This window comes from Alligator mississippiensis, chromosome 13 (assembly GCF_030867095.1).
Source record: "Alligator mississippiensis isolate rAllMis1 chromosome 13, rAllMis1, whole genome shotgun sequence".
Classification (NCBI taxonomy): Eukaryota; Metazoa; Chordata; order Crocodylia; family Alligatoridae; genus Alligator; species Alligator mississippiensis.
In genome coordinates, this window is record NC_081836.1 from 46,079,423 (window position 1) to 46,090,531 (window position 11,109).

The following is an 11,109-nucleotide window of genomic DNA, read 5'->3' on the forward strand; positions in this document are numbered from 1 at the left end:
TTTGACCAGTTGTTTGTTAAGCTTATAATTTTAGCACAGTGACAATACTAACTTTAGGATGGAGAATAAAGACTTGGTACAAACAAGCAAATCAGTGAAGCAAAACAAAGTCTTGGCTACTTAAATCTTCATTCAAAAAAAGGTCCTCTAAAAAACACCGTGAATTACAGTACACACATTGCCATATGCCTTCTTCCTACCTTCCACAGCAGCTTATGGAAGAAAAGAACATCAACTTTCTGTAGCAAGGGTTTTAAATTAGGTCCCTAGGTCACAACTACAAAGTTAAGGTCATGTGAGACCATCAGTCTACAGCAGGGGTGGGCAAAATATGGCCCGCAGGCCAAATCCTGCCCGCCAGACCATTCTATTTGGCCTATGGGGCCCCTAAAAATTTTAGAAAATTAATTTTTATCTTCCCCTGGCTGCCTATCAAAGCTGGCAGGAAGACAGTAGCAGTAGGACCCAGGGGGAGCCTGTGGCAGGACTCAGCAACTGAGCAGCAAGGCTGGTCTGGCTCTACCCTGTCCCCAGCCCACCCCCAGCCTGCCACCAAAATTCTGGAGGTAGGAACCTTGATAAATCCAAACTGAATAAAGTTTGTTCAAGCCCCTCAAAATGAAATGTTAATGGTTTCTGTACTATACCTACACTTTTGTGCAGCCCTTCCCATGTGGTTGCTTAAGTGCAGGGAGAACCTAGAAAGATCACACAGGTCTCAGTTCACCTTTTCAACCAACTAATGGACAAGTTCAGCTTGCCTGCTGCTGGTAATGGGTCAAATCATATAAACAAGTTGATGGGAGAATTAAAAAACCATAGCTCACTCATCACACAAGTTAGAAATTTGGCATCAAAGTAAAAAAAAAATCCCGTAAGGCAATCCACAATTTAAGATAAGTACATTTACAGTAAATAGGAGGAGAAAGGGTGGGATCAGAAAGAAAACAGCTCCATCATGGAAATGCAGTCTTATATAGCCAGAGGTCAGCTTACAACAGATCCAGAAACTGCTGCTCTACGACTACAGCCCTATATTTCTGAGCCAGTTAGCAGTGCCAAGAATCAGAACTGTGCAGACACTTCGCTGTAGCATGAACTGCAAACATCTGAAGCTCCCCTGAAGCAAGTCTCACAATAGCTGGGAAGTGTTCTAAGAATTTCTTGTTAAATGATCATGTCTAGACACTGTGCGTTGTTAGGAAAGAGTCTAGGACTGTATCATCAAAGAAAACACTTTCCTTTAAAGGGCTCTGCACAAAAGACACCTGTTCTGTTATTCATCTAAGAGCATACCATGAAAGAAAGCCACAATATGGCAAACATTTGATGTTCAAATTGCAATAAATACAGTCTAAAAAAAATAGTATGAGAAGGCGTTTCAGCCCTGCAGTCTATCATGCTGTGTTAATTATAGAACAAGGCTTTCTGAAGAAAAACAAACTGAAGAACAAAGTGAAAGATGATAGGGAAAGACATGTGTCTAAAGGGTTGGAATAAAGGGATTTTAATTGGTTTTGTTCAATAAAAGACTCATTGCTCGAAGTGATATTTTCAGCAAGACATCCCTGCCACACGACATTTCTCTCTTTTCTACACCTCTCTCTTTTATACGCAGGGTGCTGTGTAAGAGTGGTTAAGTACTCCCGCTATGCTTCAAAATACTGTCTTGCATGTACCTAGCTGCAAGCAGATATTAGTCATTTGGGCTGCAGAGCTGGTTGGGATACTAATCACATCACCCCTGTATGTAATGTTGGCTTCAGAAACCCACCTGCCTTCACTCAGGTAGTATTAATAGCCATTCAGGCCCAGGCAGACTTTTTTGGTCTCTTATACCCATAAATAGATACTGAAAATTAACATTTTTTTTTGTTAACCTTATTTAAAAACAGATTACAAGACCTTTGAATACAGGTACAGTATTATGGACTATATCCTATATTTACTACAAAGCCAGTCATGAAAACCCACTGCATTTTAAGTTTGCTAATTTATTAATTGCTTAAATTACTGCAGCACCCACAGACTCCAAGTGGAGACTGAGCCAAGCACAGGACAATCACACAGGAAGAAACAGATCCAACTTTGTCAGGTCTTTTTAGCTTGTAAGCAAAGCAGACAGAGGCGACGGGAACCCAAAGTCAGAGACAGATGAAGTGATCATTCGGAGTTCACAGCCGCAAGTTAGTGGGGCAGCTGGCCTCCACATTCCTCCCTATCCACAAACACTACTTTAAAAAGGACATTTTAATCAAGCTAATTAAATTCTTCCATTGCATGTTAACTCCATCCCGCTTTAGTTTTTAAAAGCGGAGATTCCTACCGATAGTACAAGTCACCTTCATCTACTTTAAAACAGATATTCATAGTTCCCTGTTGAAGCCAATAGGAACTCAGGATAGTCAGCACCTCTGAAAAGCAATCCAGAAGCCCACTGATTTTTTAATGAAAAAAAATGGTAAGCTCTAATGACTAACCAAGCATGTTTCTTTCCGAGTTCATTACAGGCGTTAGCATAACCTCATTGTTACTGAGAGGCTTCAGTATAGATGCTACAAATAATCAAAAGGAGCAGACCAGGCCACCAGTAACACTAAAGAGTTAAAACAGGGTTTGCTTGTGCAATGTCTGGGCTCAGGGCAATCTGGCTGCAGGCCCCAGGACCAATGGAAGCTCTGGTCAAGATTCTCAGTACTGGCAAATTGCATCCTAGGGTTTAGATATTGGTCATCAGCATTGTTCATGTTGTTGCACATAAATCTGTTCTCCTGAACAACTGTGTTAACTTAATATGTGGAAAACCCTCCCTAAGGCTGCTGTCAAATGTTTAGATGCAAGAAAGTTCTGTCAGCCTCAACAATAAGGGAAAGCTGTAATAAATTTATTTCATTCAGACTTCAGTGTAAAAAAATAAAAGGGCTTCTGAATCCTAAGGACACATGATACTTCCCTTAAGGCTCAGAGTTGAGATTCGACAAAAGACAAATTAAATCTAAATGTAGTTAATGCCAAATGTCTCCTATTTTTTTTTTTATATACTACTTTTACTCCTATGTGTAGGAAAGGAGAGCACTGGAAACCTTAGAGCCATGAGTGAGGAAGAAAATTGAACTCCCTCCCAAAAAGTAGATTCCTTGCATTGATTCTGACAAGTGGCACTAGGAAGACTATACTGGGAGTGCTGGGAAGCCTCAAGCTGCACACAGTAACTTCACTAATCTTGTGAACAAGTCTAGAGTCAGGTTATACATTCAGATGTCCCCAGAAAAGTTACAAATGCAAGCTTGCTGTGCACCTTTAATAACTCTGATAGAAAGAATTCTTTTGGTGGCATGGTGGTTTCTAAGCAGTTACACAGTCAAGTCCTAATGAAATTCCTACATAAGAAGTACTAGGAGAATTCTTACATTACACATGGGATCATTTTAAAACAAGTTAATAAGATTTAATTTCAAATCTGCCTTATAGCCTTAAGAGTTTTAAGAGCATATCTGAATTTCTGCAGTTATAGCAGGCAAAAAGCAGAAAATAAGTAAAGAAGGAACTAACTGAAAGCCTGTGAAGACCTGATTTCTGAGGTCTATTACAGTAACATCATTAACACCTTAAACAACAAAAGGAAGGCAGCACTGTTTAGATGTCACCTATATCAGAAGCAGCTACACAATACGGGCAGAAACCTGGAGTGCCAAACTGCAGTCATAACCAAAACCTTTTAGGTCTCTAAAGTGTGCTTGTACCTTAAGCCAACATATGCATTCTGTTTAAAAGCTTGAGGCAATTAAAAAAAGGTGCTTTGTGTATTATGTTACTTCACAGTTGAATAGATTAAAGGACCATTTACTTTTCAGAAGTCTGATACAAGTTGTTGTAGCTGTTACACCAGGGGCAGGCAATTATTATTTCAGCTGGAAGGCCGCTTAATGAGTTTTGGTGACCTGTTGAGGGCCACGTGGGTAGCCCCACCCCCTAGTCATCATATTGGGACTAGAAGTCCCACTCCCTAACCCTTGACCTTTGTCACTGGAAGTCCCTCCCCATGCCCCTCAGAAATACTCCTGGGGGCAGGGGGGGGGGGGGGGGGCCGTGCTATCTTAGAACCAGAAAAAAAAACAAATCACACACTAGAAGTCAAACACCTACTAAAATGTATTTTAATTTTATTTAAAAAAAAATTTGTTGTGATTTGTGTACTGCATATAGAAAAGACTGAATAATAACTAAAAAATAAAGTCTCACTCTTTTATATTGCGTGTGGAGTGCGGTTGGGGGTGTGGGGTGAGCGCAAGGGTGGAGAGGGTGAGGGCACCCCACACACACACACACACACACACACACACACACACACACGATGCGCAGCCCCCGCTAATGGCAGCAGTAGCTGGCGGCAGCTCAGGGCACTTGTGCCAGGCACAGGCACTGGTGCCCAGCAAGGCACAGCTCCAGCCAGTGCTGTGTGCGGGAGGCAAGCAGCGCAGCCTGCCCAGCCACCTCTATGACAGGGGGCTCCATGCTGTGCGCCTGCAGCTCCCACACTCATACTGGGGGAAGCCCCACACTGTACTCCAAGGGAAGGAAGGGGCAAGGCTCCCTCCACCCCCTGCAGCATCCACAGACCTGTGCAGCAAGGGGTGGGGAAGGCAACCAGCACCAGCATGGGAGCCGCAGGCACGTGGCCCCCACTACAGAGGCGGCAGCAGGAGCCAGCCAGGAACCACTGGGGCCAGGCTGGCTCCTGCTGCATTCTGTGGCGCAGCAAGGTGCCAGCCAGGCACCTCCAGCAATGCACAGTTCTTGGCTGCAACGCTGGGACTGCAGAATGCACTAGGAGCCAGCCCGGCCCCCGTGGTTCCCAGCCGGCTCCTACTGCCACTGACCCTGACACCTGGGGCCCTGCACTCCCGCCCACTACCACTCCTTCCCTCCACCCCGCGCCTGTCACCACTGCCTTTCCCCTGCCGCTTCCCTTCCTTCCCCACCTGCTCACCACTCCGGTAGTGCACAGTTCCCAGCTGCAAGGCTGGGACTTCATGGCACAGCAGGAGCCAGCTGGAAACCACGTGGTGCCAGCTGGGCTCAGCTGACTCCAGCTGTGCCAGCAATCTTTCCCACCCAGCACTAGTCTTATCTGATTCTCTGCTCTCAGGCAGAGGGAGGTGGGGAACAGCCCTAGGGTCGCCAAGCCAGAAGCCTCTGGCTGAGGGGCAGAGGGAGGCTGGAGGCGGGGCCCACAGGCATTGCTGCTGCATCTGGGTCCTGCCACCACTGGTACCTTGTCATCTTTGACAGGCAGGCAGGTGCAGATAAATATTTTTTTTTAATTTAGAAAATTAGAGGCCCTGCAGGCTGGACAGAATGGCCTGGCAGGCTAGATTCAGCCTGCAGGCAGGATTTTGCCCAGCCTGTGGTACACTTCGACTTGCAGAAAGTACAGCAACAAATTTCAGATCCATTTAGCTGTACATGAAGATTGTACACTTCATGCATTACATCTTCAGCATTTCTAGACCACCTAGCACAGTGGTGTCTTGGTGCTAAACAGGAGTATTTAGAGTTTCTCTAACATCAATAAGCCTGCAATGCAAACACTCCACATCCAAATACCTACAGGCACTGGGAGAGCTGGATTCCACCTTGGTTGCTCAAACCTATCCTTGAAATACACACACTCTTGATCTTCTTATAATAAACACCAGTGCTTGTCTGTCAAAGCGCTGTCAGTGCTTCAAAAAGTAGATGTAAAACCCACACAACTAAGAAAATCCAGTTAAAACTGTTGTTTGTCTTCTAATGGGGGTGGGGGAGGAGAATAAGATTTGTATCTTCAATAAACACAATCAGGACTGCACAGTAGCCTTTGCTATTCATCTCCTCATTGTTTCAGTTTACCTTTTCAATTACAGCAGAAACATTGCATGATGTTTCATCATAATGGCACTACTGATCATTAAACAATGTCTGCTCTGGAGCATAGATGACAAAAGTAGCAACATTCAAACAGTAGGTCTGAAACATTGGTGGAGTAATTCCTAGCTTTCTTCTCAGTCTAGATCAGGGGTGGGCAAAATGGCAGATGCAGCTGGACTCCATTACCCAGCCACATGGCTGGGGCCAGTCTCCACGCAGACCCCAGCTGCAGCTGTGCTGTGATCGTGACAATCGGAGCCTTGTGCTGAGACAGGCCCCAGCCATACGGGCAGGGGGCTGCTCCAGAGCCACTGGGATCTTGAGGCAAGGGCAGCTTGGTCCAGGGCCAGGGCAGAGCTGCATCTGCAGCTTGCATGCTCTGGGCAAGGACATGCAGGCTGCAGATCACAGCTCTGCCCCAGCTCCTTGCAGTTGCGACAGCCTGGTCCCAGAGCCACAATCCACTGCCTGTGTCCCCCTGCCCAGACCATGCAGGCTGCAGATCGTGGCTCTGCTCTGGCCCCCACCACAAGATCCCAGTGGCTCTGGAGCAGCCCCCTGCCCTGTCAGCACAGCCATGCAGGCAGGGGCAGCTGGAAAATGGAGTCCACTGCCGGGCGGATCCATCCCATAGGCCGGACTTTGCCTACCCCTGATCTAGATGTTAGGCAACCGTCAATCCTTCTGGATCATAGTGTATGCATGAGAGGGCACCAGGACCTTCAATGCATATGTCTAGGCAAGAGTATGGAGGAGGCCGCCCAGACCTTCCATCCCCCTTATAGCACATTGAGACAGTATCCAAAGGCCAAACCAAGTCCAGATGTTCAGTGCCTGTAGTTATATGCATGTCCAAGATTCAAACCCAGGTCTCCTGCATGGCAAACAAGGACTCTACCACTGAACCACAGCAGCGGGATCAATACAGACTAACCATCTTCATTTTGCATTTTTAATGACTTCAACAAACTATGTAGTAGTACTTCAAACAATATTCTCCCAACACCCAAAAAATATATTTAAGAGACTTGTTTTCCTAATATCTAGTCTATTTTTTTTTTCAGGCAAGTGGTCTTTCTCCCATTACCTTCATAAGTTAAATTGTTTTTCCATATTTATAAATGTTCCTGAAATTTTCAAGTTTACAGCCCCACGTCTACATTGTCTTCCCTCTTCTGTAGAATTTAAGCTGCTTCAGACTCTCAGTGTCTTAGCCACAAACCACTGAATCATTTTAGCACACCCTTTCAAATACTTACACTCTTCTTGAACTGCAGAGATCCAAATCTACACACTACTGACTGTCATCCTAGAGCTACCTAAAGCCACCCTGCCTATTTGTAAGGTGATCCCTTTATGCAGGCATAAATAAAAAGAGAAAAAGGAGAGACAAGACCAAGTACTTTTACAATGGCAGACTGCAAGATCCTCTGTAATTTGTCAAGCAGCACCATCTCTAGAGCTGTCAGACTTAGTGAGCAACAGAGAATAACCTAATGTTAAGCTGTTCCAAGATGCCAATTCATAGCAGCATGAAGTTAAGAGTACAAGTGAGCTACATGAATATAGCTGGAACTCTTAGATTTCCTGACCTGAATTTGTAGAGTCATAACATTCCATAGTGATAAATATTTGACTCATGACATTTTTAGACAAGGCGAAGAGATTGTTGCCTGTCAAGACAACTTATGGTAACTCACTGACTAAAAGGCTACTGATTGTTTATATGATTCTTGAAAAGAACTAATATATTTAGTTTATAAGCATGTGCTTCAGGGGTAAATTGAAAGTGGCTCTTTACCAGAAGGCAATATATGCCATTGCAAGTTACCATGCAATTACCACTGTTTCAAGTTGAGTTACTATGTCATTATTGCAGAATAAACTACAGTCAAATATACAATTACTTCATGTCCCAAGTGCAGATAAACCACAGAACATTAAAGCCATTAACTCTGTGTGTGAAAAGTAACTGGACATCCAACAGCCAGCCAAAAGGCAAAGGCCTCCAAGTAAGGAATAAAAAAGAGAAGATCCATAAGACAAGGCAAATCCCTTTGTAGAAACCGAGTTACTAGAAAGATTGGTTTAGGGATTTCTGTTAGAGTTACTAAGGGGCTCCTTTGTATCTGATTCTGGCTAGTATACCTCTTATTTGAAGTCAATTCCTACATCCCCCAAGAACTCCAAATAGTATCGTTGGACTGATCTTCAGCTTAAATCTTGGGAACAGGTAAAATGTCCCCTATTCTCTTAAACCTTCAGCTTCTTTCTGCCTTTGGTCTTTTACCTAGCCAACAAAAGTGCATCTCTATAGGATGCAGTAGCAGTAAGCAAGCAACTAACTGAACACCTTTTCTATTTGCACCTCTGACAAGCAGCACCAGAATGAAAGTGACCTTCAGTTTCACTACTACCACAAGGCTCGCAACTACGGTAATGAAACCACCCAATACCTCCCACCAGCAGCAGAAAAACCACCCAATACCTCCCACCAGCAGCAGAAAAACCACCCAGACTACAGCAGTTTGGGATAGCTCTGAGGGGCAGCAGGCATCTTGATAGCATTTGCAGATATGAGAAAAAAGCAACGTACACCAAATTCACACCTGGCTCTCCTCACAGCCAGGAAGGGCTGAATCATTTTCATCTACAAAATAAAAGCCAAGAACATTCCCATCTCTCCCTTATTCCCCTCCCATCCCAACACACAGAACACATTGTGCAGGACTGAGGTCTATCTTTCCCGTGGACACACAAGGGAGATCTCCTTTTTTCATCATCACTGATGCATACACCAGAGGTCATTCTGTGTCCCTTTGTATTACAGGCCAGTGAGATAGTCTGACAGCCTCTCTCCCTGGAACACTCCCTCTTTAAGGAAGCTATTTTCCCCCTCCGTTTACAGAAGTAGCTGCTTTACACCACATGGTCAAGTCTACCCTCTAGTTCTCCTATTGATCTTGTTACTGTCCTTTACGTTTAAATGCTCAGTGCCACAGTCGGCAAGATGCAATTGATAACACCAAAAGTTACTCACACACACCCATCCACCTCCCAAGCTCTTTAAAGCAAGACAGCATGGAATAGGAGACAAATTAAGTAACTACTATGAAAGTCACCAGATGCAGTTCCTGAGATCTACAGGCAAATTACAGATGATATTGAAGGTTTATCAGGTCTCAAGATAAAATGGATTACCAGAACATCAAGCTGAGCTGTCAAAGAATATTAGGGCTGTAAGTACACTCTTAATGATGTAGTAATCTTTAAATAGATTTATGGACAGCAAATTCTATAGCAGCACTAACTGCCATGAAATTATTAGAATTTAGAAGACTTCAACTGAACTTCTTCACAAGTTTCTAACCAGAATTAAATGTACTTTGTCAACAAGGATCTAACAATCTGCTTTTCTACACCTTCCTCTCACCTATGAAAATACTTTGTTTCAAACCTCAAGTTGTCTTTTGTTTAGGGAGCTGTAAAAGCTCTTCACAGACAATTAAACACCCTGTGAAATAAGTAACTGTCCATTTAAGATGAGGCAAAGCAAGGTAGAGCCAAGAACAGAACCTGTCTCATGGTTCCCAGTCTTCATTTTAGTCAAAAGACCTTCCTTCCTCTCCCAATAAGCACCTCACAGTAGCACCTGGAAAACAAGCAGAAAGGCTGCAGCAAAGACTTTATGACAATGTAGAATCAAAAACACACAAAAGATTGTTTCTTTTCACAGCTAGCCCAAAATCCAATACCAAAAACCTAGTGGTCACTTATTAACTTAATTAGATACGGGAAGGTTCTCAGTCAAATATGGGAAGCCTGCATTAGACAAGATACCTTCAGCTTGTGCTTAGCAATTTTTTCTCCCCAAACTTGGGGAATGAATAAGGAAGACAGAATGAAACTGACACTGAAAGATCGATCACAAGTCTTTCGGGACTCCTCAGAAAACACAACAGTGGCATAGCGTGAAGTTCTTCTGCAAGACAAGTGTGGAGTATCGGAACTTGATATTCAGAAACAAACTATCAAGATTATAAAATAAATAAATACATAAGCCTGCACTCCCACCGCAACTTAAAGAAGGAATGATTTAAACAAGTATTGGGGAAGAAGTGGCTCCCCATGGAAATCCAGGGCACGAGCATTGTGTCCAGAGCATCAGGAGGCTCAGCTATACGACAAGACTCAGCCTCCCACCCTACCCTGCCCTCTCACAGCCGCAGCAGGAAAGAAACGTGCTTCCCAAGAAACATTTACTCAAGGCCAGACACAGGCATCAGCAAACCGGGCAGCTGCCCAGGGCCCAGACAGAAGGGAGGCTTGAAAGTGGTGAAAATAATCATTATCATCATTATTATCTGTGGCAAAGGGGAGCCCAATACTAAAAATTTGCCCAGAGCCGCCAGGAGTCTAGGCACGGTGCTGCACTTACTACAAATGCCTAGTCCGGCCGCGCTCTCAGCCAGGTCCGTAAGCCCACAAGATGGGGTGGGGGTGCACCCCGAGGCTCCCATTAAAGCCCTCGCAGGCCGGGAAGGGAGCCCACAGCGCTGGCGGCCACAGAAGCAAGTTTGAGGACAAGCAGCAACTTCACGCCCCGGGCGCGAGCGAGGGACACGAGGGGCACGGACACGCGCGGGGATCCTGGCAGCCAGGAGAGCAGAGCCCGCGCCAGGACCCCCGAGGGATCCTGACGAGGCCAGGCCGGCACGGGGCACCCCGGCGGGGACCGCATCACCCCCCGGGGCCCTGGCAGCAGCTCTGGGGTAGGCGCCCTCCGGGGTCGGGGAGCGTGGGGGAGGAGGGGGTGCAGCCGGGGGCGCCAGAGAGAAGGGGGCCGTGCGGGGTCGCAGGGCGGGCGGCCCCGGCCCCGAGGGGGGACAGCGCCCCGGGCCCTAACGGGAGATCTCCCCTCCACCCCCGCCCCGGCTCCTCCACACACGCACAAGCTACTCGAGCGCCCGGGCCGGGCTCTCCAGGACGACTCCGGTGCCTCAGGCCCCCGGGGTCGGGGCGCCTCCCGGCCCGGCCCCCCACAGGCAGCGCCCCCTGAAGCGGACGGGAAGAGACACGGTCCAATTCACTCACCCTCCGCGGCTCCCAGCGATACTCCAGCTTGCCTTCCCCCCTCCCTCCCTGCCTCTGCATCACTTCCGGGGATGAGGAGTCAGCTGGCGGCGCGCGGCGGTGTGA

At 46.1% G+C, this 11,109-nt stretch overlaps 1 protein-coding gene across 6 annotated transcripts in view; it reads right to left on the reverse strand.

The window, feature by feature from the left end:
* DCUN1D3 (defective in cullin neddylation 1 domain containing 3) overlaps positions 1-11,094 on the reverse strand; it is a 31,508-nt gene extending 20,414 nt beyond the window's left edge. For 2 of the 6 annotated variants that reach the window (XM_019494632.2, XM_059716251.1), the window contains exon 1: positions 10,863-10,953. The gene's annotated coding sequence lies outside the window, so the exon portion shown is untranslated. Of the gene's footprint in view, positions 1-9,486; positions 9,944-10,862; positions 10,961-11,004 lie in introns of those variants that run through there. The other 4 variants (XM_006273687.4, XM_059716250.1, XM_019494635.2 and 1 more) reach the window with 4 other exon arrangements.
* Positions 11,095-11,109: the final 15 nt, after the last annotated feature.